Raw genomic sequence first — 24,991 nt, 5'->3', positions numbered from 1 at the left:
TCTGTAGTAAGTGAAGGCTTTGGGACTTCCCTGGTCCAGCGGCTAAGACTCTGTGCTCCCCATGCAGGGGGCCCGGGTTCCACCCCTGGTCAGGGAACTAGATCCCACATGCCGCAGCTAAGAGTTCACACACAGCAACTAAAGATCCCGCATACCGCAATGAAGACCCAGTGCAGACAGATAAAGAAAGGGAAGACTTTGTTTCTGGCATTAAGTCTTTTAGCACATGTTTTCACTTTAAAGACACATATTCCTGGAAGGAGTTGGGGTAGGTACAAGGGAAAAGGACATAAACCAGTAATAAGATGATTTATAATAATAATAAATGCTCTAAATTAGACACTGAGAACAGGGAGACAACCGGGTGGGGATTGGGGACTCCTTTGGATGGAATGGTCAGAGAGGGCCGCTGAGAGAGGGATGCCGAGTGAAGACCCCACTGAACAGACAGAGTCAGGAATGCAGAGATGGATGTGCGGAGCGTCTAGAAAGGGGGGACAGCAAACCTGAAGGCCCTAAGGTGGGGACAAATCTGGCATGTCCGAAAACAAAAGCAAGCCCGTGTGACTGCTTGACTGATGTCACAGTTGTCATTAAACATCCAGCTGATGTCAAATAAACAGGTGCCATGGAAGTCTGGAGCTCAGTGCAGAAGTCAGAGCCAGCGTTATAATTTTGGACTTACCAGTAATTTTTAAAGGTTTTGGAAGCCCACAGGACTGGACAAGATCGCGCTGGGAGAGAAGGAAACAGAGTCAGCCTGAGCAAGAGGGTCAGGGGGATGGAAGGGAAACTCGGGACAGGTTTGTGTAAAGGAAACCAAGGAAAGAGCATTCTGAGAAGCAAGTGGTCGTGTGCCACGTGTTGTCAAGAGGCCCATTAGGAGAGGACGGGGAAGGGACAGCGTGACAGCAGCGTGGGGGTGATGACGAGATGGCTCCCGGAAAGGGGGCAGAGTGGGAACTGAGGCTGTAGTGAGCAAGAATGAACATTTGGAGGGGTCTATAGTTAGTTCTTTTTATGATTTAAAGACCGGCTAAGGTAGTTTGAGGGAAAACCTGGGCTCTCAGGAGTTTTTATTTTAGGGTGGGAGATTCTAGGAAATGTCAATGTGAGATGTGAGTGATCAGTAGGGGGAAAAGGACGAGTGACTGCCTGGTGTCCTGGTGACATGGCGGGGGGGACCCCAGAGTCCAGGGCAGGAGTCTTGACAGGAGGGTCTACTGTCAAATGGGGGACAGTGCAGGCACAGAGGAAGGTTTTTCCATTTGCTGACATGAAGATGAGGGTTCTGACATTGATCATTTCTGTTAAGTGTGAGACAGGGTTATTTGCTGAGAATGTCTGACTTTTTACACAGGTTTGCTTTATGGAAATGGCAACATTAATAACAACGACAACAATGGCAACCACTTATGTGCTGCTTACTATACTTGGCATGATTCCAAGTGTTTCACGCATTGTTATTGACCCCTCACAACCACCTCTGAAGTGAATACTAGTGCGTTCCCCAGTTTATACTGGTGGTAACTGAGGCACGGATTTAGTATCCAGCCCAAGGTCACACAGCTGCTAAGTCAGTGGCAGAGCTGGGTTTTGAACCCAGACATTTTGGCTCTAGAGTTTATTCATATAATCTATTGGCCCCTTCACCTCTGTCAAGAACATGTAGCCTCTTCCCAGACCATAATCTGGTTCTAAAACACTAGCACAGTTAAAGATGACCATGAATCCAAGAGTTAGGGATTCTAACCCTAACTGGTGGTCCAGTGGCTAAGACTCCACGCTCCCAATGCAGGGGGCCTGGGCTCCATCCCTGGTCAGGGAACTAGAGCCCATGTGCCGCATCTAAGAGTTCACATGCCACAACTAAAGATCCCATGCAGCTAGATAAATGACTATTAGAATCCAAGAGTTAATCATGAAGTAACTCTACATAAGAGATTAAAGGCAAGTATGATTACATATCAAATTACAGAAGCAATATGTACTGGGGGGGGTGAAAAAAGGAAGAAACTGTTTCACTGAAACTGAATTTTGAATTTTTGTTCTAGAACTCTGGAAAACAATACCTCTGGTAAGAGTCAAGATCCTCGTACACTGACCCAGAAGGTCTCCTCTGAGGCACATACCCTAGTGAGACACATCCTTGCCCTGATAAGCTTGAACAAGAATGTTCAGAGTAGCATACACACTTCAGGAGAGCTGAAAGTCTAGGTGTCTACCACCTGAAGAACTGGTAAGTTCTAGAATGTCTCTGGGCTTCCCTGGTGGCTCAGAGGTTAAAGTGTCTGCCTCCAATGTGGGAGACCAGGGTTCGATCCCTGGGTTGGGAAGATCCCCTGGAGAAGGAAATGGTAACCCACTCTAGTATTCTTGCTTGGAGAATCCCATGGATGGAGGAGCCTGGTAGGCTACAGTCCACGGGGTCGCAAAGAGTCGGACACGACTGAGGGACTTCACTTTCACTTTCACTAGAATGTCTTTACAGTGTCACATTATGCTGTGTTTAGTATGGGTGAAATACAGCTACGTGACACATCTCAATGTTAAGCAAGTTTTAAAACATCACAGAATAAAACTTACAGTTGGATCTCCTTTATGTAATTTGAAACTGTGGAAAATGAAAAATGTATATAGATACACATCTTAAAAAATTAAGAGGATAGACAAAATTCAAGATAGTAGTTACCTCCCCATCTCTAAATCCTTTTAATCACCCCTCATCTGAAAAATTCTGTTTCCCATATGACATGACACGGTCCAGGGGTTAGGACATGGGTATCTGGATATCTTTTTGGGGAGTGTCATCAGCTCACCACAGTATGTGATGTGACACTTTGGCAAATGGGTGTGTCAGGGGAATCCGAGGATGGCCTGCCTACTCCTTCTTTTATTCACTCATTCATTCACACTTGACAGATATATTCTGAGCAGCTACCTGGTGCCAGGGGGCTTCCCTGGTGGCTCAGACGGTAAGGAATCTGCCTGCAATGCAGGAGACACAGGTTTGATCCCTGGGTTAGGAAGATCCCCTGGAGAAGGAAATGGCAACAACTCACTTCAGTATTCTTGCCTGGAAGAGCGTGGCAGGCTATAGTCCATGGGGTAGCAAAGCGTGGGACATGACTGAGAGACTTAACACCTTGTGGCAGGCATTGTGCTAAACACTGGGTGCTCAGTGATGCCACCTAGATCATCTCTTACCAGCAAACACACACACAAACACAAATTTGTTTTAAACAGCTAACCATTCTTTGGCTTCCCTGGTGGCTTAGATGGTAAAGAATCTGCCTGCAATGTGGGAGACCCGGGTTCGATCCCTGGGTCAGGAAGATCCCCTGGAGAAGGGAATGGCAACCCACTCCAATATTCTTGCCTGGGACATCCCATGGACAAAGGAGCCTGGTGGACTACAGCCCCTGGGGTCACAAATAGACACGACTGAGCGACTAATGCCTTACCTTCAGTCATTCTTTACACAGAGAAGAAAGCAGGCTATAGACCTGCCTGAGGGACCTCTCTGGTGGTCCAGTGGTTAAGACTCTGAGCTTCTACTGCAGGGGGCACGGGCTTGATCCCTGGTCTGGGAGCTAAGATCCTGCTTGCTATGTGGCCAAAGAAAGAAAGAATGACCTAAAGATCTGTCTGGTATTAATTCTGAGCTTCTCTGCCCACAAGTCTGCTGGATATTTTCAGACATTCCCAAACCTAGAATTTCTTTTTACTAGATTACCTTCCTGTCTTATTTCCACACCCCCTCCCCACCCCACCGTCGAGTTTCTACTAATTTTATAACCCAAATTGGGAGTTATTCTGCTCCTTTTTTTATCAGGGCAGGATGAGCACAGGGTTAAACGGTCCTGTGCTGGCCTCATTATTATGTGACCTCGGGCTGGTCACGTCGTGTCTCTGGGCCTCAGTTTGGTAATGAAATGCAGTTTGAACTTTAAAATGCTATGATTCTACTGTCTAAATAGAGGGCCCCTATCACTAAGTATCCCCCGTAGGTGCTATTTCCACATCTGTGAGCCATCCTGAAAAGACCTTAATCTCAAGACTTAATTACAGTGAATTATCTGCTCTATCAACCTGGAAAATTTTGTCAGATTGAGTTTAATCAATTTGAAGTACATATGACTTTCATTCACGGATTCAGAAACACAGGAGAACTGTAATAAGGGTTTTAAGATAATACTTTTTATGGACACAAAAGTTAACTTTGGCTCATTCAATCGATAATAAGTTTTCTCTTATGTTTTAAGGTTCTGGAGATGTCATGGGAAGCAAAAGCAGACAGTTTATTGTTCTTGCAGAATTTATCACCAAGGGCACAGATAGGAATCAAAAACTACTGGGCTTCCCTCGTGGCTCAGTGGTAAAGATTCTGCCTGCCATTGTGGAAGACACGGGTTTGATCCCTGGTCTGGGAAGTTCTCACAAGCCACAGGGCAACTGGAGCCTGTGCGCCACAACCAGTGAGCTGCAACTACTGGAGCCCTGGAGCCCTGGAGCCCATGCTCTGCAAAAAGAGAAGGCCCCGCAATGAGAAGCCTGAGTACCACAATGCAGACCACAATGCAGTCACCACAACTAGAGAAAAGCCCTCACAGCAATGAAGACCCAGCACAGCCAAACGGAAATCAAACAAACTGCTGCTATTAACTCACATGATTATGAACTTTAATAAATACTGACAGGGATTTGGGCTTTGATTTGAGATACAAAAATAAGAAGCAGTCAACCAGGTAAAGGGTCAGGAGGAGAGCATTTTAGGAAGAAGAAACAGAAGATGCAAAGGTTCTGTGGTGGAGGGATCACAGCTTCTTTGAGAAACTCCAAGCCAGTGAGGCCGCCATGCTCTGGGGCTGCGTCTCATGCCCCCTGTGACTGGCTTTTCTCACGGACCTCTCCACGAGCTCACTGTTCCATAACAGAATCCCACAGAGTGTCCACTCTATGTATGTTTACACTGTCATTCATCTAAGGCTTTCTCCAGTATCGGTTATTTTGATCATTTGCCATGTCCACACTTTGGATTCATTTTTACAAGAGATTAAATAGAAGCTTGCTCCTTGGAAGAAAAGCAATGACAAACCTAGACAGTGTATGAAAAAGCAGAGACATCACTTTGTCAACAAAGGTCCATACAGTCAAAGCTATGGTTTTTCCAGTAGTCATGTATGGAGGTGAGAGTTGGACCATAAAGAAGGCTGAGTGCCGAAGAATTGATGCTTTGGAATTGTGATGCTGGAGAAGACTCTTGAGAGTCCCTTGAACACCAAGGAGATCAAACCAGTCAATCCCAAAGGAAATCAACCCTGGATATTCATTGGAAGGACAGATGCTGAGACTCTCATACTTTGGCCACCTAATGCGAAGAGCTGACTCATTGGAAAAGACCCTGATGCTAGGAAATACTGAAGGCAAAAGAAGAAGAGGGCAGCAGAGGATGAGATGGCTGGATGGCATCACCAACCCTGGATATGAGCTTGAGCAAACTCCAGGAGACAGTGAAGGACAGAGGAGACTGGTGTGCCGCAGTCCATGGGGCTGCAGAGAGTCAGACATAACTTAGTGACTGAACAACAACAAACATGTGGAATATGAAATATGACACGCACGTATCTACAAAACAGAGACAGACTCACACATGGAGAACAGACCTGCGGTTGCCAAGGGGAAGAGGGGGTACGGAGGGAAGGATGGGAAGTCTGGGTTTTACCAGATGCACACTAGTCCATCCATATAGGATGGATAAATAACAAGGTCCTGCTATATTTTCAGCACAGGGAACTATATTCAATATCTGTGACAAACAATAATGGGAAAGAATATATATGTGTGTGAGTGTGTGTGTGTAAATCACTTTGCTATACAGCAGAAACTAACATTGTAAATCAACTATACTTAGAGAAATAAATCAATGTGATTAGTTTCATCTGTTTGGGAATGCTGTTTGAATTTAACAATTAGTTTTCCTTTCACAGTTGTATAAAAGCTATAACATAAATTGTCATGGACTGAACTCTGCGTGCTAAGTTGCTTCTGACACTTTGCAACCCCGTGGACTGTAGCCCACCAGGCTCCTCTCTTCATGGGATTCTCCAGGAAAGAATACTGGAGTGGGTTGCCATTTCCTCTTCCACGGGGTCATTCTGACCCAGGGATTGAACCCAGGTCTCCTGCATTGGCAGGCGGGTTCTTCACTATCTGAGCCACCTGGGAAGCCCAAAGTCATAAAACTTGGATTTTAATCCTGACTCTACAACTTACTGTGTGATGTTGAACAAGTTGATTAACCTCTCTACACCTCAATGTTCTCTTCTGTAAAATATAGAACCATAGTTCCTACCTTTTAGGGTTGTTGTGGGGAATAAATGAGTTAAATGACATAATCAATGAGAATACCCAGCACAGTATATAGAAACCTACATTAAAGCTGTGTCTTGTTTAAAAATTATTCATGCCATTTTGCTCCTTATCTTCCTGATTCTGATAAATTTCCCTAGTAAAACAAAAAAATTATTGATAGAACCCTATATCTAACTTACAATTTTTCTGTGCTATTTGTAAATAGCTCTTATAATTGAAAAAAAAAAACAACTTAGAAATAAAGGATATAGGCCATCCTAAAATTTCCAAGCAAAAGGGATTTAGTAAAGTTGCCAACAAGAAATCCTGGGGAAAAAATAGCATGAGCTATCCTCTGCAAGATTTAGCTTGGGTTGCTAGTTCTAAGGAAGATGCAAATCATTTGCTTGTAAAGCTGCACATACCTTTGGTATAGAAGAGTTGTAAAGGGCATCACTTCACATGTTTTTCCAAGGACCCAAAGGATAAGTTAAAAATTCAATTTCCTTTTTGCATTAGGCAACAGAATCATAAAACTCTCTGAAAACATAAAACACATACTCGGACTTTTGGGGCACTCTTTAAACTACATACCCAAAGTTTCAACTTCCAACTGGGAGGAATATGAGATGGAACGCAGGAACTTTTCACCTAGCTGAGGATTTGCCATCTGTATTAGATTCCTACTGCTGCTGCAACAAATGACTGCAACTCAGCGGCTTAACACAACATCAGTTATTATCTTAGAGTTCTGGGGGTCAGATGTCTGGAATGGGTCTTGCAGGCTCACCAAGTGTCATCAGGGCTGCTTTCCTCCTGGAGCGTCCAGGGGGGAACTCATCTCCTTCCCTTTAAGCGAGTGATCTATTTCCCTGCAGCCCCTGGATGCCACTGCACCTGCATCCCTCGGCTCCTGGCTCCTTCTTCCATCTTCAAAGACAGCAGCGTGTCATCATGGCCCTCCTGCCTCCCTCTTACTGGGTCCAGTGATTACACTGGACTGACCGGAAAAGCCCACAATACCCTCCCCGTCTCAAGGTCTTTACCTTCATCACATCGGCACACCTTTTGCCACCTGAGGTGACATGTTCGCAGGCCCTGAGGGATGAGGATGTGGACATTTCTGGGGACCATGGTTCTGTCCACCACACCATTCGAGACTCTGTTCTTCCTCGAAGTTGGATTTACTTGGGTGTGTTTCTGTTCAGTGCTACCTTGGGCTCCATGAATGATGACACTACATGTTTGACAAATGCTTTCTCTGCCAAATCAACTCTGCATGCATTTTTGTACAACTTGAATGCAACCGACATTGTCCTAAAACTGTTTTTAGTTTACAGCTGAACACACTTCTCCCTGTCATCACACAGGACATGTGGAACCTACGGACGAGAGGCCCCTTGACATTTCTGTTAACAGCTCATCATGTCAGTTTGCACACGAGCATCACCTCCTGGTGTTCTCACGTTTTGTTATGGAAGGTGGAGCACCTCAGAGAAATGCTGGCAACAAGGTGACGTGAGAACTGCCTGGTGATGGTTGGAAGCCAGCCTCTTTTGTCATGCTACTGTTTCTTACTATTTCCAAGGATAAGGTCTCTGGATTGGCCCTTTCTTGAGATGCTCAGCACTAGCTAATTTAGAAAATTTCCACAGTGGCTCTTTAGGAATTACAGGTAAGGGAAATGACCTTATGGATGAAATCATAGCTAAATTTAAATAGAATTCCAACAAATAGTTTTAGAAGCCTTTGCAAAAATTGAGTTCATTGCCACTTTCACGGGGGATTCTATTCCAAGAGATGATTTCAACTGCAATTCTCCCTAAGAATGAAAAATGGATTTAAACAGGGATATTCTGAAAAGCACAAATTAACAAAAGTTCTGCTTTTACATTGTGTGCCATGAATGACACTAGCCCTCACTATGAGACTTACGAATGTGTTTTTCTGGCAGGAAACCTGGGAGTTCAGAAGAAGAAAAGTAACTGTCTGAGAAACACGCTCATCAGCCCAAAACCAAGGGATGGACTTAGAGACACAAAGCATGGCAGAAATGGCACTTTTCATGATGGTCTTGCAACATCCGGTATCTGGGGGGCAGGCACCCTCAGGGCAGTTACAATCAGCAATTTGTTTCCTAACACGCAGGTCCCTCCCCCCAGTTCCTCATTGGCTGAGTACCATGGGATGTATAATCTTCCCAGATGTCACCTAAGTTTCATTACTTCCTTACAGGGTATCCTTCTTTCTCCCTTCCCAACTTACATCCTCATTTTTCAACAAAGACTTTCTTGCTAGTTTGTCCCTTCCCCCAACATCCTGTTTACTTAGGGACCCTCCAGGTACATGAGCTGCATCACATCCACAAGCCATCAGGCAAGTTCACAGCCAGGGCACAGGCCACAGGTGGGGTCCTGTCTCTTTAGGATCCAGTCTGATCTCCCTCCCCCAACCTCAACTTTATCTGAAGAGTCCAGACTCAACTTTATCTAAAGAGTCCAGGCTTCAACTTTGTCTAAAGAGTCCAGGCGCCAGTGTTGTCTTAATATCTGCAAATCAATCAATGTAATACACCACATTAACAAACTGAAAGATAAAAACCATATGATTATCTCAATAGATGCAGAGAAAGCCTTTGACAAAATTCAACACTCATTTATGATTAAAACTCTCCAGAAAGCAGGAATAGAAGGAACATACCTCAACATAATAAAAGCTCTATATGACAAACCCACAGCAAGCATTACCCTCAATGGTGAAAAATTGAAAGCATTTCCCCTAAAATCAGGAACAAGACAAGGGTGCCCACTCTCACCACTACTATTCAACATAGTTTTGGAAGTTTTGGCCACAGCAATCAGAGCAGAAAAAGAAGTAAAAGGAATCCAGATAGGAAAAGAAGTGAAACTCTTGCTGTTTGCAGATGACATGATCCTCTACATAGAAAACCCTAAAGACTCTACCAGAAAATTACTAGAGCTAATCAACAAATATAGTAAAGTTGCAGGATACAAAATTAACACATAGAAATCCCTTGCATTCCTATACACTAACAATGAGAAAACAGAAAGAAATTAAGGAAACAATACCATTCACCATTGCAACGAAAATGGACCACTTCAAGTTTCTATTTCTTACAACTGTTTTCAAATGATCTCATTTAAGTTCTATTATTTGCACTTTGCAAATAATAGTGCAAACTGCAAATAATATTGCACTTTGAGGGAGCAGAGAACCAAATACCAAATCCTTGAGGAAACTGCCAGGCATCTGTGGGCCATGTGGTACCTCAAGTCAGATCAGACAGGAACTCAGAACCGTTCCCTGGAGATACTGCTTCTATAGAAGATGGAGGAGCCAGAATCCCATAGTGACTCTGAAAAGAAAAGGGAGCAGATCAGGTGGCTAGTCGCTGTAGCACACACAAAAATCACCCCAGAAGAGAAGTCCCTAACAAGTACAGAAATACAAAGAACAAGCCTGTGTTACTGAACGCTGGAGGAAAAAGAAAATATGCCAGTGTCTTTGGGGGTGTGGGGGTCACGTTAAATATTTTCCACCTTTCCCAGTTAGGTGCCACCTCCTGGCCTCTGCCACCCCTGGGACCCCATAATTCACACTGCATTTAGAGACTCCAGCTGTGCGGTAGTGTTCCCACTGCAATTTCTGCCCTACAGAGAAGAGCAACTACAGAGTGCGCGGGGATGCTGCGGCCCCCTACCAAATCCACTGTCCATGGTCATGGTAATGTTAAGGTAGTTAGAAGGGAAAAACGAGTCCAAGATGGTGGCTAGAAGAACCACTCATTGGGTAAACAAAAGAAAAAGGCTATGAAAGAGGAAGCCAAGGACTGGACTGAGAACCTCTGGCAGGATAAACATGCCCCAAACACCTCCCCTCCTCTGATTGGCCTTAAGCGTATGCCCCATGGCATTCCCTTCCCTGATTGGTGGTGGCTACAAGCCCTATTTTGCATAAGACTGAACCAATCGGGCTCCAGAGAGAAGAGACAGAACCTATAAGAAGGGAAGCAAGAGGGAGCCACTTCTATGGGGTCAGTCCTGAGAGTGTACTCTCTGCTGCCTAGCTGTAATTAGTCTTTTGAGACAAGAAATTTGAGGGTACACTGTCTGCTGCCTCTTTAATAAATCCTGCCTACTTGAGCTGTAATTAGTCTGTTGTTTCAAATCCTTGCTAGGATGAGACAAGAGCAGAGAAACCCCATCTGCTCTACTTGTAGGTTAGTCTGTCGTTTCAAATCTTTGTTACAACGAGACTAGAGCCAAGGGAGATGAATAAACTGAACTGACAGTAATAGTGTGCTCTCTGGTCCCACTCAAGGTGGGAGAGCAGGGTCTATATGACAAATCCTCTTTAACATCCCAACATCCCTCAATCTTGGATGCCTTTCTCTGCAGTACACCAACGCAGTCTACCAAGGTAGTCCTGGCATTTGCTATTGTTAGTCCATATTTCAGACAATCCACCAAAAAGAGCTCTTCCTCTCTGTTCCAGCTAAAACATTGTATTCAGAATTGTGCCTTGCAAGCCCATCTCAGCCTTATCCAATTTTACATTCTTTACACCGTGATTTCATGCCCTTGAGGTCCATTCCCACAGGTTGTTTTCTATCTATATAAATGGGAAAGATCAGAGAATTCTTTTGGTAAGTATCACACAGCCTCAAATATTGGACGTCGGGAAAATAGCTTATAAAGGACTTGACTAGAATAAATGACGAAATTTGTGGATCAGCTCCTATGTTAAATTTTCTGAGTTTGATCCTTGTGCTAGTCTTTATGTACTTGTTCTTAGAAAATACATACAAATCTGGGCAGAAACAGCCTACTAATCCTCTAAAACATGGCTAAACATAAACTGCATACTTAAACTTAGAGAATTATTGTTCATGTAGCCCTTAAAAGGATTTTGAAAAATTACATTATTCTTCTTACCTTTTTAAGTTAACATTTAAACTATCTCATCATAAGCTTTTCAAGGAGAATTATCCAATACTTGCAAATAAGATAAAGATGATTCTGTGAATTTTAAAAAAAATTAATTTATTTTTTAATTGAAGGATAATGAAATCTAGAAAGATGGTACTGATGATTCTGTGAACTTTTAATATCTTGCTAAGAGTATTTTTTAACAAGTTAGTTTTAAGGCAATCTGACTCTTTCAGGGAATGGAAGTTTGACTTACTTTTACACTTGATTACAGTCCAGTCATTTTACAATTTTACATTTCTGTAAAATTGGAGGTTGGCTTGTATGAAAATAATAAGGTGTATTGATTTTTCTTCTGTCTGCTAGAGCAGATAACCTTAAGGGCCATGATTTTAATGCAGTATAGGAATTAGCCAGTTTTGTTTCTAATTTAATAGTCTTGTTTCAGCATTCCTTCTCTTACTAACTACACAAAACCCCAGAGTCTGATATCTTTTAAAAAATGGCTGGGTCTTCCCTAGCCATCCAGCGGTTAAAACTCAGTACTTCCATTGCAGAGGGCGTGGGTTCAACCCTTGGCTGGAGAACTAAGATCCTGCATGCAAACCACCCCCACCCAACACACCCCTGCCAACAAAAAAAAACTGTCTCATGTTGGTCCCTTCTTTAACGGGTTAACTAAAGTGTTGATTCATCTGTTTGTATGGTAATTATGTTCTTAACATTTTGAGTTTTGCTTTGACAGTTCAAATAGTCATAAAACATGTAACTGCAGTATACTGTAAAAAATTTTAAACTGTTAAATCACCCTTTTGATCTATCCAGATGATTCCAAATACCACGGTGATTTAACACCTATCATCATTCTCTAAAAAATAGAGAAATGAGTTCACTTTTAACAAGCTGAAGCTTAAATCACTGTTGTTCCACCTTAAACTCATGCCCACAATTCTCAAAAGTCATTAATAATCCTATCATACTTCTTGGCAAAAACGTATATGTATATATAAATTATTCTTTAAAATTTCCTTTGACTCTAAAGATATAAATGTTAAAATAGTCTCAGTTGATTTATCATAATTATTATGAAAGCACAATAAATCAAAATAAGAGGTATATATGAGATGTTTTGATAGTTATTGATTATAAGAAAGTATTTTATTGGAAATGCAGCTCAGTGAAATTAGTGGAGATTTATACAATGCTTCATTATATTCAAAGATGAATATTACTTTTTGCTAATTTAATTTCGCTAATCCAATATGTAAGCACCTCAGTAAGTAGATGGAAATGGAAATATTATCAATATTATAGTCAGTTCAGTTCAGTTGTGTCTGACTCTTTGCGACCCCATGAGCTGCAGCATGCCAGGCCTCCCTGTCCATCACCAACTCCCGGAGTCCACCCAAACCCATGTCCATTGTGTCGGTGATGCCATCTAACCATCTCATCCTCTGTCATCCCCTTCTCCTGCCCTCAATCTTTCCCAGCATCAGGGTCTTTTCAAATGAGTCAGCTCTTCGCATCAGGTGGCTAAAGTATTGGAGTTTCAGCTTCAACATCAGTCCTTCCAATGAACACCCAGGACTGAGCTCCTTTAGGATGGACTGGTTGGATCTCCTTGCAGTCCAAGGGACTCTCAAGAGTCTTCTCCAACACCACAGTTCAAAAGCATCAATTCTTCGGTGCTCAGCTTTCTTTAGTCCAATTCTCACATCCATACATGACCACTGGAAAAACCATAGCCTTGACTAGACAGACCTTTGTTGGCAAAGTAATGTCTCTGCTTTTTAATATGCTATCTAGGTTGGTCATAACTTTCCTTCCAAGGAGTAAGTGTCTTTTACTTTTTGCTATTTTAATTTTGCTAATCCAATATGTAAGCACCTCAGTAAGTAGATGGAAATGGAAATATTATCAATATTATAGTAGTCATTTAATTCTTTGAAATCCTCTGAGTTACATGCCAAAAATTACAATGTAGTTTATTCATACAAAATGATGTTTAGTGATCTGTCAGCTAATAACTCCATTGCATCATCCTTCAATTTCATTGAAAGCAAAGAACTGGAAACCACCTGATTTACATAAAGATTTCTAGCTGGTCACTTCACATGGCTGATACCAAGATTTTGAATGGATATTTTATTTTGCGCCTAGGGGGCTTTCTACCCAGAGCAATGTATCCTAGTGAGATTAGGAGTAGTAGAGTGCAGGCCTTTCTTTTACAGAGTGAGAAGGGAGAAGTGAGAACTCTGTCCTGAAGTACAGAGTTCAGAGCACGGATGCAAGTGCAGGTCTGGAAATGAACTGTTAAAAATCCCAAACTACTTAAAAGTTTGAAAGCTGCTACTCCAGAGAACTTAGCTCACAGTTTTGTGATGCTGCCAAGCAGGATTCCCTTAGCCACCAATGCTGACCTTTCAAGGAATTTAAATGACTTCCCAGCACAGGTGTACTGAATCCATCCCACCGTGCCATTTGTGCAGTTCAGTTCAGTAGCTCAGTCCTGTCCGACTCTTTGCGACCTACCCATGGCCTACAGCATGCCAGGCCTGCCTGTCCATCACCAACTCCTGGAGTTTACTCAAACTCATGTCCATCGAATTGGTGATGCCATCCAGCCATCTCATCCTCTATCGTCCCCTTCTCCTCCTGCCCCCAATCCCTCCCAGCATCAGGGTCTTTTCCAATGAGTCAGCTCTTCACATCAAGTGGCCAAAGTATTGGAGTTTCAGCTTCAGCATCAGTCCTTCCAGTGAACACCCAGGATTGATCTCCTTTAGGATGGACTTGTTGGATCTCCTTGCAGTCCAAGGGACTCTCAAGAGTCTTCTCCAACACCACAGTTCAAAAGCATCAATTCTTTGGCACTCAGCTTTCTTCACAGTCCAACTCGCACATCCATACTCGACCACTGGAAAAACCATAGCCTTGACTAGATGGACCTTTGTTAGCAAAGTAATGTCTCTGCTTTTTAATATGCTATCTAGGTTGGTCATAACTTTCCTTCCAAGGAGTAAGTGTCTTTTAATTTCATGGCTGCAGTCACCATCTGCGGTGATTTTGGAGCCCCCAAAAATAAAGTCAGCCACTGTTTCCACTGTTTCCCCATCTATTTCCCATGAGGTGATGGGACCAGATGCCATGATCTTAGTTTTCTGAATGTTGAGCTTTAAGCCAACTTTTTCACTCTCCTCTTTCACTTTCATCAAGAGGCTTTTTAGTTCCTCTTCACTTTATGCCATAAGGGTGGTGTCATCTGCATATCTGAGGTTATTGATATTTCTCCCGGCAATCTTGATTCCAGCTTGTGTTTCTTCCAGCCCAGCGTTTCTCATGATGTACTCTGCATAGAAGTTAAATAAGCAGGGTGACAATATTTGTGCAGTTAGCTAATGTAATTCCAACAAGAAACTCATAAAATGAAGAAAACACAATCTAGAAATTTGTATCAGAATTTGACAACAGTTTTTTGAGGTAAGCACTTTAAAAAAGATGAAAAATATTCTCTATCATCAGACACTAATGGCAATGTTTTATTCTGACATTAAAACACAAAGTCATACTGACTCATCTGCCTGGAATTAAGATGCAGAAATGTCATATCACATCCCCAGTGACATGAAGAAAGGCAGTCAACCAGCGAAAGTTAGCAGAATGTTTGAAGAGTCTACTCAGAGCTATCATCATTTGCCGGAAAACATTAGTTCAAACCACACACAAGGGGAAAGATATGTAGTCCCTCCCCTTCTTCTTCCAACAAGCTCTCAAGGAGTTTGTATTTAAATTTCAGTGAATGATCTTTGAAATGTAAAGGAAACAAGTTTTTATATTCTCTTGTTACTATCCACTTCCAAATCTTTTCACTCTACAACCTCACATGGGGCTTCCCTCATGGCTCAGACAGTAAAGAATCCACCTGCAATGTAGGAGACCCAGGTTCAATCCCTGGGTCAGGAAGATCCCCTGGAGAAGGGAACTGGCAACCCACTTCAGTATTTTTGCCTGGAGAATCCCAGAGGAGCCTGGTGGGCTGTAGTCCATGGGGTCACAAAGAGTTGGACACAACTGAGCAACTTTCACTTACTCACTTACTCACGTGGAAGTCAGGGCTAATTTAATTAATTGGAAAAAAAAGCAAATACATATAAAGCTCCCCAAACTCATCCTAAGGCATGCAATGTTAACTTGTAGATGAGTCTTTGCTAATGAGGTTATATACACACACACACACACACACAAACATACATATATATATTCCAAGATTTCAGATTATTTATCTGCTCTCTGATGTTATAAAGGAAGGCTATTTTAATGCAAGAAAATGAATATGCTTCCTCGGCATGGACCAGGGGCCCCTGCCGGTCCCCGTCGGTGAGGGGTCAGCAGTGAGCACACTCGCGTTTCCGTCTCCTCCTGGGACTCACTTGTCATCATGCTAACCCAGCTGAAAGAAATGAGGAGATGATTACCCCGCTGCCCACTGGTGAGTAGCAGGCCTGCTGATGGCTTCCTGTGTCTGGTGGCTGAGGGGGAGGTCATATAGCAAAACACCCTACTCCCCCCACCTCTAACCTAAGGAGCAAGGAAGTAGGGAGGCAAGCATTGAACCTTTCAAGTCTGTATGAGTGGGTCCCCACAGAGAGGCGGGCAGGCTGTTTTCCTAATTCTTGGCTTTCACCATCTCCAGATGGGACTGTGCAGGAAAATGATCCATTACACCCAATCTTTCATCCTCCCCACTAAGCAAATGGCTTGGCCTGGGACGGGGATGGAGGATGAAAAAAGAAAGCCATGACCGAACAGTTCGCCCCAGACATTTTCCCAAATGCTTCGGAAGTTCAGGAAGTTTACGAGGTTTCTGTTGAGGAAAGGGAAGGTTTCTCTTTTTCTCAAATAAATTTTTTTTGTTTTATTTCATCTGGTGCTCTGAATCCCTTAACTGCAGAACTGAAGAATGCTTTCCTCTAGTTAGTTAACGGGTTCATTTTCAGGCTTCTTCAACTTAAGAGCTTTAAGTCCTCACCTCTCAAAGATCCTCAGGATTTCCTGAGTGGCTTTAAAAAATGCAGGTGTTCAGTCTCCGTCCCTGCAGAGTCGGTGACGACAGGTGTGGCCTGGGGACCCTCTAGAGCGCAGCAAGGACTGAACTCCAGACACGCGGGCCCTCTGAGACGTCCCCTCACATGACTCGGATGGCGGCGGGGGGGAGGGCGCTGCCGTTCACTCCTGGGAAGAGAGGCCCACGGCCTGACGTCATGTGTCCTGTTCCGTTTGTTTTAAGGATTTCTGCCAACCTTAAATGCAAGAACACCTTCCTCCTCCTCTTCTGGGGTGGCTCCCAGTTATGCTGCAAAAAGCTATTTTGCTCCTGAGGCTCTAACTTAAGAGATACTTTGCTTTTTGTTTTATAAATAAGAAACATCTTGCAATTGTTTCTGATTATAAAGGCGTATATATCCATTATTAAAAACAAAATGCAGAATATGTAAAGAATAAAACCATCTAAAGAAGATAAATGGCACCTGTAATACGTGCACCTGAAAAAAACCAGTTCACACATATTGTGCAAAACACTACTTCATGTCTGATCACAAAATTGGGATCATATGGTATAAATGGGTTTGTCACTTGATTCTTTCACCTGATAACATTTCAGGAAGATGCCTAAGGTCAACAAATAAATACAAAACCACATATGTTTGTCTGTTTGCTCTAATGACTGTGTAATATTCCACCACACAGATGTATAGTGTAGTTTATTCAAAGAACTGGATTTTTATTTCACTAACTTTCTCTTTATTTTCTATTTCCAGCTTCCTCAGACATGATTTCATTTCCCTCTAGACAACAGTTAGACTGGGGGCAAAAAACTTGATCCAATCAGAATTTGAGGTAATTCGAGGGGAACTTCAGGCTTTCCGAGGGCTGTCCTTATATCTGGGGCTTGGCACTGCAGGATCTCAGGCTAAAAACCTGAACTGTTCATCAGGGCCCTTGTTCCCTGCCGCACCCTGATGTGAAGTTTTACCTCCTCAGCTCTGTTAGACTGTTCAGACTGTTTCATCAGGCAACCTCTTAGCAACTATTTTCTGCTTGCTTTCTTGGCTTCTAGACTCAGACTCATCTATGGTGTGGCAAATTCCTCAAGGACAAATGCAACACACAATAGTGCAGAACGTTGCAGAACGTTGGGGCTCACTTCTCTGCAGTTCCCTTTAGTTTACGATCTTGGCATCTCAAGCCCTGGCTGCCTTACTAACCGTGCATTCACTTCTGCCTCCCAACTCGAAAAATCTCTAGGCAGCTATTCTCTGTCCAGTCTCAACCTCTTGCACAGAAAATGAGCCTTTCCTTGAGGGTAAAGGGGACCAAGAAGGGTCAGCCCACCCCAGAATATTGTTAGTAACTTTGGGCTCTTAGCTCTTCAATATTAATTTTTTGGGGGCTGTGCAACAAATTATACATAAACTTAGAGGCTTAAAATGACACACTTTATTTCACAGGTTCTTAGGGTCAGGAATCCAGACACGGCTTAGCTGGGTCCTCTGTGTCCACTAGAGGTAGGATCACCTCTCAAGGCGAGACCAGGGAAGGTTCCGCTCCCAGGTTCACTCAGGATTCACACTTGTGGGCTGCGGGGCTGAGGGCCGTTCCCAGCCAGCTTCTGGCCTCAGTCCCTCTGTTCCCGCCCCACGAGCTACTCCCCTGCGGCTGTCCGCTCCATCAGCGTCTGCACGCTGAGAAGCTACACGCTGGGAAAGCTTGCTAGCCAGGTGGACCTTAGCCTCATGTCGTGGAATCAGAGTGACAGCCCGGCACTTGTGTGATACGCTGGTTAGAGACCACTTAGAAGTCACACCCGCACTCAAGAGAAGAGGATCACACAGAGGCATAGATTCCATCGCTGGGGACCACTGAGAGTCCACCATCATGGCCTGCCTGCCCTGGCCAATTTTTGATGACCAGAGTCAAAAGCCTTCCCCCACCCCTCAGTTTGATTCTGTTTTTATAGCTTTCTTGGTGGAGAGTTGGGTTTAATACAAATTACTCTATCAGTGCTGCAAGCAGGAAAGTATACATGAACTTTTTCTGGGAAGACACACATAACATATAATGCACCATTTTAACCATGTTAAAGTGTACGATGTAGCAGCATTTAGTTCACTCTGCAGTGGATGCAAGCATCACCACTACCTAATTCTAGAACATCTTCATCACTGCACACGGAAACCCTACACCCATCCATTGACTCCACTCCCTTCTCCCCCAGGCCCTCAAAACCACAAGTCTGCTTTCTGCCTCTATGAATGGGCCTATTCTGAATATTTCATGTCAACTGAATCATACAATGTGCAGCCTTTTGTGTCTGGCTTCTTCCAGTATCACTGAAACCAGGGATCACCCATGTTGTAGCATGGTGTCCAGACTTCTTTTCTATTTATGGCTGAAATACGTAATTGTATAGATATGCTGTGGTTACTTTTAATTCACACAGATAAATCCGGCTATAGATCTCATTATGCCTTTTACTCTGTTTTGACTCAGAAACTTAAAAAAAAATTATTTTCTTTGAGGTATAAAGGTCAAGTGTTACAACTGGATGAGCTTTGATAAATGTATGCATTTATGAAACTACCACCACAGTCCTAATCACACAGAACGCTTTCATCTCAATGTTCCCTCGTGCCTCCTGTAGACAAGCCCATTGGCCTACCAGGGGCCTGGGACAGACACTGATCTGCTTTCTGTCACCACAGTTTTGCTTCTGCCAGAATTTCATATAAATGAAACCATTCAGTGCAGCATCCAATGAATGGGGCTTCCATGGATAACATGGAAATCGGAGAGGAGAAGTTATCAAAGGAGAAGGCAATGGCACCCCACTCCAGGACTCTTGCTTGGAAACTCCCATGGACGGAGGAGCCTGGTAGGCTGCGGTCCATGGGTCGCTAAGAGTCTGACACGACTGAGCGACTTCACTTTCACTTTTCCCTTTCATGCATTGGAGAAGGAAATGGCAACCCACTCCAGTGTTCTTGCCTGGAGAATCCCAGGGACGGGGGAGCCTGGTGGGCTGCCGTCTATGGGGTCGCAGAGTCGGACATGACTGAAGCGACTTAGCAGCAGCAGCTGTTATCAAAGAAACAATTTTCCATTACAAAATTTCCCAGGGAGCCAGAGAGACTTCAATTTTCTAATTAAAAGGTCCTATTCTACATCTAGCATGATAAATAAAAAACAAAACATAAAGCAACACATAAGAACCTCTGACGCTAGACACAGCAATGTGAAATTTAACAGAACAATAAAGGGCCGATCTGAAAGATGAAGAAAACCCCAGGACTCCTACAGGAGGGAGAGTAAGATGGGTGTCAAGCAATACGAGATGTTGGAATCAAAAGGATCAGTGCCTTTTAAGTGCTGAGAGTAAGTGATTCAGAACCTGGGATGCTACACAAGCCACACTGTCAATCAAGTCTGAAGAGCCAGTAAACAAACTATTAACGATGCCAGGATGCAGACATTTTATTTCTCATGTGCTGTATACTGCTTCTTAGGAAGCCCTTATGTTCCAGCCAAATGAGACAGTAAACAAAGTCTCCTCCTCAGCTGAACAGTCAGGGTCCCAGAGTTGATAGAACAAAGCAGGGTTAGAGAAAAACCAGCCCAGCTTGCTGCAGGAAGACGGACAACTCCAGGAGGGAGCTCTCCTGGGGCAAAGGAGGTCCATATGGCTTACAGAACTACTGAGAGGCGGGATGAACTCAAGAATGTGATGAAGGGAGGAAATGCTAGAAAGGCAATTAGATACTCCAGAAAGTAAAAGCTATAAAGGAGACACACATGATCATAACATACTAGCTCTGCAGTGAACAGTATCCACACAGAGATAACAATGTCATTATGTTACTGATATTTAAGACCTTAAAAATCCACCTACAAAGAGGAGAGCAATTAATTCTTATTCCAAATAGCATACAAAGCGTGTAAAAGTGCTCATGACAAAGGGGTGAGGAGTGGGGAGACGACGTGATGGAAGGGTGGGAAGGCTGTATGCTCACATTACAACCTGAAGTGTTGACAGATAATGTCTAGAGCTGATGTTCTAAGAAAGAGAAATTTAACTACTATCTGACGTTAAGAAAGGTAATTAGCAGAGAGATAATATAACTATATATATTGGGGACAATAACTATATTGGGGGTAGGAGGAGAATACAGGTAAGGGATCCCTAAATTTGTTAAGTAAATAATGATAGTAAAAAGTATATCATCTAGCTAGCAGTGTTTTAAGTGCATGGGGGTGTGTGTGTGTGCATGCTGAAAGACTTGGGCTTGGTGTGTTTGGGAAGTCAGAAAAATAAGCATTGCATATATCTTTTATTGAGGCACTATTTTTATGAACATTTTTGGTTAACAGTAAAGAATTTGGTAAATGGTAGATTTAAAAAAAAGTATATAATCTAGAAATACATTGGCAAACACCAGGAGAGTTAGTGATGTCTGGGAATCTGAACTAGGGAGGAAAGGACTAAAATAAGGACTTCCGCTTTTCAGTACCTTCCCTCTGAATCACTTTTTTTTTTTTAATCACTTGATTTTTAAGACTATGCATATGTGTTATTTTTTATAAAATGTGAAAACACAAACATCTCAAAAGCAAGGTAATTTAAAAGCTGGTACTGACTTGAGAACTAAGGTCCAGATTTATGAAAAATTCAGCAGATTGTAAAAATGAGTCAGATTTTACCGTAGGTTATGATATGATCTTAAAAAATTTTTATCCGGGGAAAGACTTAACTACACTTTGCAGAAAACAAAGATTCTGAGGGACTGGGTCACGTGGTTTAAGGCATGAGACAGGTTCCAGTAAGGATGCTGCTGCACTGGAACAAGGAAGAGGGGATGAGGCCCTGGGCCAGAGCAGTGAGCATTGGGGGTGAGGAAGGCTAGCCGGGGTTGTGGGGGTGTGCTGGGGTGGGAGGTGAAGAATCAAGGGACGCAGGCAGGGAGGAAGATGATGAAGGGTTTAGACTTGGTCGTAATGCACCTGAAATGAATCAAGTGGCCTTGAGAAGGTCACCAGGCCAGGTGGAAACACAAGTGTATGGCTCCGGAGGGAGGGGTCGGGCAATAACACAAATCTGCCCAGTGTCCACTGAAGCCATGATGGTGAGTTAAACGGCTCAGACAGCGCTCACGGGCGCAGCCTCGGCCAGGAGAGCATCGCCAAAAACATCTGAGTCACCACGGTGCGCGGAGCAGTGGTGGCGTCCTGGGGCTGGACGCCTCAGTGGACACCTGGCCACCTGGCTCAGGCACACCTCTCCTGGCCGGACCTCCTCCTTCAAGGCTCAGGTTTTACTCTTCATCTCAGAACTCCTGCCACAGACACTGTGGGAGGCTCCTTTTATCTTCACATTCTCTATCACAATTGTCTTGTTATGTGGCATGTAATGAGCAGTTTATTTAGTGGCCAACAGAATACACAGGCTGTGAAAAATAACAAGAAAAGTATATGAATTTTTCACTTAATCGTTATATAGCAACAGGTAGAATTTTAGGTGGAGGAATGCGGGCAGCTGGAGGTTTAGGTGGAGGTTCTCTCGGTCAGTATATTTACTGGGACTTATTTTCCACGTAGTGCTGGGCCATGCTGCCTTAGTTGCTGATTTCAATACAGGCAAGGTATCTCTTACCTCTCACAGAATAACTTCAGAGGCAACTAGATATTTGGAAAAAGTGACAACGTTTTGAATGTTAAATAATAATCTGAACAATTTATTGACACACTTAAAGGGGAAAACAAGTGGAATTAAAGTGTTCAACTGCACTGCAGTAGGCAAGGCTTGATAACTGTCTCCTTTGAAACCAATTACTGTTTGACTTCCTATGGCCACAAAGACAAGGAGAACTGGTGGAACATAAAAACCAAAGGAAACTTTGAGTTGACAGATGGGTCATAAATATCAAGTTCTCTCAGTGGAGGCATGCATGCAGTCTCCTGCAAGATGATCTATCCCAAACGCTTGGGCACACGGCTTCCATATGTCAAATACGCCATGAGATGGCTTATTCTCCTCTCCTCCACTCCGGCTCAGCATCTATCCTCATTACTGCAGACTAACAGTTTGATGAATGATATTGCCTTCATTATTTCACAGCACCTGATTTATATATTTTCATCTTAAACAGGTCCACAGAGATAGTGGTTTGAATCATTTTGTTGACCTGAGGTTGAATGATATGTCATTAGAGTCAACACACACACAAATGGATTAGAAACAAAGGTAATCAAAAAATCTACAGCCAGAACAACCATCTAAAAAAGAAAGAAAAGAACCCTTCATTTGGCATTAAGTTCATTTGGCATTAAGTAAGCCAAACTCGGGCTTCCCGGCTGGCACTAGTGGTAAAGAATCTGCCTGCCAATGCAGGAGATGCAAGAAACGTGGGTTTGATCCCTGGGTTGGGAAGATCCCCTGGAGGAGGAAATGGCAACCCAGTATTCCTGCCTGGAGAATCCCATGGACAGAGGAGCGTGGAGGGCTACAGTTCAAGGATCGCAAAGAGTTAGACACAACTCAGCACACAAAACAAGCCAAGCTGTCCTAGACAGGAACAATCATTTTTCAAATCAACCTGTACAGAAAGAAACAAACATTTGAACTCTGTGGTTTTAACTGACCAAACAAGAAAGTTCATAGAGGAGACAATGGGAAGTCCAGTCCTGTTGTGGAGCATTGATGTTCTTTAGTGTTCATTCAGGAGTCCCTCTTGGGCTGACTGGGTTCACCAATGAATTTGGATAATATAGAATTTTAGGTAGCAAGAGAATGCTGCAAGACAGAAGTTAAACACTTGATAATTTTGCAGTTATTGGACTGTGTCATGGTCTGGAATAATGAATCACAGCTTTGTTTAGACAGTAGAACAACTTGAAACCAAAGAATTTGTTTTAGAAACCCACAAATACTGAGTCTACTTCCTCATGACACCAGGAACCATTTCAAACACACATAATGATATATTTGGAAAAAATGCAATCAGGTTTAGCAGGATCATCCAACTAGGAGTTTTCTGTTAGTATCTGTTGCTACTGATTCCTTAGATTTGGTTGTCTACTCTAGTAGACAACCTCTTAACAGAGTAGGCGGCAGCAGCTCACATGGGCATGGACACTATGGGAGAAAAATCTCAAAATCTAGAAAACATTTCAATTCATTTAGTTTCTCCTCCTCTAGGCAATCAGAAAAACAAAACCAAAAACAACTGTTGTTAAAATCTGAGTACTTGAGCATGATAACCTTGGGAAACTATTCTCTAGGAGTACCTTTTGGAGAATCACTGTTGTAGCAAAAATAGAAATCAAGGCCTAGGCATCAGAGTTGTGGGGTTCAAATCTGTCCTTTATTGAAGTCAACATTTGCTTAGTTTCACTTCAAAAAAGTTACGGAGTCTTTGATCTGTCACACTGACTCAAAAGTCAGCAAAATCTTCTGCCTGTATTCAGTGGTTGAATTAAGAGAACAGTGCACTGTCTTAATCTAGAAATTCACGGGGGCTTCCCTGGTGGCTTAGTGGTAAAGAGTCCACTTGCACTGACATTGCAGGAGGCATGGGTTCGATCCCTGGTCCAGGAAGATCACACATGCCGTGGAGGAGCTAAGCCTGTGCTCTGCAACTACTGAGTCTGTGCTCTAGAGCCTGCAAGCTGCAACTCCGGAAGCCCTTGTGCCCTAGAGCCCGTGCTCTGCAACAAGAAAAGCCACCGCAATGAGAAGCCCTCATACTGAAACTGGAGAGTAGTCCCCACTGGCTGCAATGAGAGAAAAGCCTGTGCGGCAGCAGACCCAGCACAGCCCATGATAAATATTTTTAGAAAATTTAGAAATTCAAACCCTTTTGACCTACTGCCAATTTAAGTATGTAAAAATTGCTATCATTCTCCCCAAGCCTATTTACAATATCTATAATTCAGGTAAGAAAAGACATATTGAAACTGTCAACATTTACAGGGTAGGGCGGTGGATTTTAGGTGACAGCTGGCCATGCACAGAGCAGAAGGCTGAGGAGGAGGGGGAGAGAGAAGAGGGCAGGAGAGAAGAAAAATTAACAAGAGATGCTGAATTTTAGAAAGAGCGGGAAAAAATATTAATTTTATTGAAGTATATTTGACTTACAATATTACATTAGTTTCAGTGTACATCACAGTGATTTGATATTTTTATGTATTACATACCACAGGAAGTTCTTATAACACTGACTCTATTCCCTGTGCTGTACATCACATCCCTGTGACTGATGTACTACTAGGTTGCTGCAAAAGTAATTGTGGTTTTTGCATTGTTGGAATTTGCTGTTTGATATTGGAATACATTCTAAATAATGTATGTGGTTATGTTATACATCATTTTAATTTGCATTTCTCGCTTTATGCTTTTTTTGCTAATGACTTATTACTTGCTCTTTATTTCATGTTTATTTTAGACTATGGATATGATGTTCGACAAAAAGCAAATTCAAGCAATTTTCTTATTTGAGTTTAAAATGGGTCATAAAGCATTGGTGGTTCAGTGGTAGAATTCTCACCTCCCAAAATGGGTTGTAAAGCAGCAGAGACAATGTACAACATCAGCAATGCGTTTGGTCCAGGAACTGCTAACGAACATACAGTGCAGT

At 43.0% G+C, this 24,991-nt stretch overlaps 1 long non-coding RNA gene across 4 annotated transcripts in view; it reads right to left on the bottom strand.

Moving 5' to 3' along the window:
- Positions 1–24,991, bottom strand: part of LOC122686605 — a 348,073-nt gene that overhangs the window by 19,198 nt on the left and 303,884 nt on the right. For all 4 annotated transcript variants that reach the window (XR_006338852.1, XR_006338851.1, XR_006338850.1 and 1 more), the window contains one exon: positions 9,643–9,730. This is a non-coding gene — a long non-coding RNA (uncharacterized LOC122686605). The remainder of the gene's footprint in view (positions 1–9,642; positions 9,731–24,991) is intronic.

The sequence above is a fragment of the Cervus elaphus genome, chromosome 30, assembly GCF_910594005.1.
Source record: "Cervus elaphus chromosome 30, mCerEla1.1, whole genome shotgun sequence".
NCBI classification, from domain to species: domain Eukaryota; kingdom Metazoa; phylum Chordata; class Mammalia; order Artiodactyla; family Cervidae; genus Cervus; species Cervus elaphus.
The sequence above is the reverse complement of the archived record's forward strand: the minus strand, read 5'-3'. Positions and strand labels throughout refer to the sequence as shown.